This window comes from Trichomycterus rosablanca, chromosome 15 (assembly GCF_030014385.1).
Source record: "Trichomycterus rosablanca isolate fTriRos1 chromosome 15, fTriRos1.hap1, whole genome shotgun sequence".
NCBI classification, from domain to species: Eukaryota; Metazoa; Chordata; class Actinopteri; order Siluriformes; family Trichomycteridae; genus Trichomycterus; species Trichomycterus rosablanca.
The window spans coordinates 14,260,796-14,264,332 of NC_086002.1; positions in this window are offsets into that span (position 1 = coordinate 14,260,796).

A 3,537-nucleotide genomic window follows, 5' to 3' on the forward strand; every position below is an offset into this window, starting at 1 on the left:
TCCAACAGAGTGCCGTTTATTGCTGTAACAAGGTGCGTCTTAACATGTGCCACTGATCTACAACTCATCCGCAACAGCCATTCAGAAATTAAAACACACTGATCTTAAAAATAAATAATTGTTAATGCCGCTCAGGTGGCGCAGCGGTAAAAACACACACTGTTAAACAGAGCTGAGATCTCGAATACATCGTATCAAATCTCGGCTCTGCCTGCTGGCTGAGGCTGAGCGGCCACATGAACAACCTGTTGTTCAGATAGGGACGGGATAAAGCTGGATGGGGACTCTCTCTCAGACTAGGACGATTACGACCTCTGCTGGCTGGTTGGTGGCACCTGCACGGAGATGGGACAGGAGTACGGTAGAGGATGTGGCTCTCCATACACAGCGATGTACTGCACTGCACTCGTCAAGTGTAGGTGATAAGATATTCGATTGCTGTGCACGTGTCGGAGGGGGCGTGGAGCAGCCTCGTCCTCCCCAATCAGGAGCAGGGACCAGCATTAGTGAGAGGATGATTGACGGGCAGAAATTTTATGCGCTAAAGTGGGAGAAAAAGGGGGAAAAAATAATTGTTATTTAGATAGCTAGTTTAACCTTGGTGCATTGACACATGTATTATTACTGCTTAGTTGTTTAAGAAGAGAAATGACAGTATCAGATTGGTATCGACAGATACTCAAGTTGCAGTATCGTATAGGTATAGGACATGAACAATGGTATCGAGCCAGCCCTAGTAAAGAGAGAGTAATGCATTCAGATGTAAGAGCCACATTGGTACATTTGAGAAAAAGATGTTGGATATTACTTCATGTGGAAGGCAGTTTGTAAATAAGATGTGCCAAAGTCTACTATCTGTGAGAGGTTGAAGGTTGGGTCAGGCAAAACATGTGAGCAGTAAAACACTGCTACCGCCAGGCTGGGCGCCTACATGAAAATGATTGGACATCTATTGGGTTGGATTGCTGGAGGGGATTCCTCACACTTGGCACCAGCACGGAGACGGGGAATTATGGAGATCACACTACACGACTTTCCAAGTCGTCAGGTCACTGTACAGTTCACACTACACAAATCGGGAGTCTTTCAAGTTGGTGTGGTTTTCATACTACACGATCTATCACTAACTGGAATTAATCAAACTATGTTTTGTCACGAAAACATACATGAGAAGTGACGAGGGGTTTAATGATACCAAGTCCAAAAATGCACATTAACAAGTAGAGAGTGATCAAAGTTTGTGCTCTGATGTGCAGCGTAAAATCAAGGAAAAAAAAAAATGAATCTGAGTGGATTTGACTACACGAGCAGCATGGATTGTTCTATAGTGAGTTGGAGGTTAATAAACATTTTTTGCAATGCAGCGTTGGTGTTATGTTTTGTAGAGAACGATAAGGTCAGAAATACTGTAAAACTTGATTGTGCTAATGTATTCTGATATAAACTATATTATGCCCCTGTCCCACCTTTTTACAACTCTCCCCCTGCGTTTCCCCTCAAACTATATCTTGCGTTCTCATTGGCTGTCCGACATAGCACTCATTGCCAGTCAGACAATTTAGATCCAGATATTTGACAAGCTAGAAATCTCTCTTTGGTTGCCAAGTGCTTGGCGAGCCGCTCGGATTGAGTTTCGATCACCGAGAAAACGGCAAGTTGCTCCCGAGCTGACAAATCTAGTACCGACCAGTCGGCGAGTGAAAGTCAGGGCAAAAATCGTGTAGTGTGAACTAGGCATTATTCACGGCTCTCCTCTGAGTGGAAGTTAGCAGCAGTAGAGATGAAGCGTAATGCAATTGGGTAATTGGATACAACAAGACTGAGCGAAAAACTGGGGGGAAAAAATGCAAAAAAAACCTGTTTAAATTATTGATATTGCAGGCCCAATGTAGGTAAAATCTTATAGCAGTAACAAAAAGCTTACATCAGGATTTTTACTTGTGCTGTCACATGAGCTGTTCACCTGGAACTAGTATCAGATTTAACAACAGAAAGCTTTTACTTGCCTTTAAAATGCTTCATTGCAAGAGGGGGATTTTGCAAAGTCATTTACTCAGATAATGTAACCATTTAAACCAGCTGACAGAGCTTGAAATATTAAATAAAGACCCTGAACTTACAACACTTTCTTTAGATAAAGGAATCACCTGGAAATTTATTGCAGTGAGCGGTTTGGTGGTGGTGGGGGGAGGTTAATGGTTAGCATAAGCTTATTCAATGTCCAATTTCAAAAACAAAATGGTATTAACATTGACTGACCTTTATGTAATATTTTCAGCTTCACACAAGGCTTTAAAGTATGTGGGAATTTGTGCCCATCTGTTATGGGATGGATGAGTGGTGGACCCAAGAGCAGAGCTCCTGGTTTATTTTACTTTAGACAGTGGATATGAACTAATATGACAAAGGAAACAATGCATTAGGTGTGGAGATGTACAGACAATGTTTGCATGCTTTCACAGTTGCAAGTGCTTGATCCTGAACTGGCAACTTACTGAACCAAGGATCAGTGTTTTAACACTGCACTACAGGCTGAGTGGAAAAATGGGTGGAAAAGTGAAAAGGGCGGGAACAGCAAACAAAGAAGACACTGAAAATGCCATACTAAAACAAAGGGAGACAAAAGTAAACAGATATAGTGTAGCACAAAGTTAATAAACTTAAGGCAGTGAGCTGAACCCTTTATGTTCAGCTCATGTTTTTCACACTGATTTGCTTCCTGAGTTTATACCTCAGTTAATTTGTCTATTTATTTTTCTTTTGTTTCAGCTTTCTGTCCTTTTCTCTCCTTTCATTTACTTGTTTGTTCTAGCAATCTTCTCTTTTCTTTTCACCTTTTTTTGCTAGTTACAATACCGTCTGCCCCTCTACAAAGGTGCAGCACTGAGCAATGGTTTGTGTGAGCTTTTATGCAGCACCCTGCAGGTGTGTCTACTTAGCAGTAATTAGTGCTGGGGCTTTTGGGAACTGGAGTTCTAAGAGCTGCTCTCAGCAGCTACTGCACCCCCCAGGCCCCATGCTGGTGACCAGCGGCGTGGACTGACCCCTTACACCAACCAGTCAAAAGAGCATTTGTATGGCTGGGCACTGATGTTAGTCAATCACTTGTCAGCCCTGTGGCCTACTCAACATTGTGCTAGGCTGATAGTTATATTAAAACATTCTTTAAAATTTGGGTTTTGACAGTAACAAACTACAGCATTTTTCCCATCTGTTTACTTTCCGTAGAAAACTACCAGGGTCTTTCATTTGCTCACATGACAAATGTTTAACTAATGAATTTTAAGCAATATTAGATAAATAGAGAAGTGCCAGTCTCTATTTGGTTTCCAGTATTATTACAGAATTTCTCAGAAGTACACATGACTAGTGGTGCATGAGGTCGTAAACCTCTGTTGTCAAGCCTTTTAGTGTCAGGTTCTTATGTAGTCAAATAAAATACTGGGAAATGACATACAATAGTACATGCCCATGACTTTGCACATATGAAATGCTAAGACACGTGTTAAGGTTTGGTAGTATTGTAAAGTAGCTACA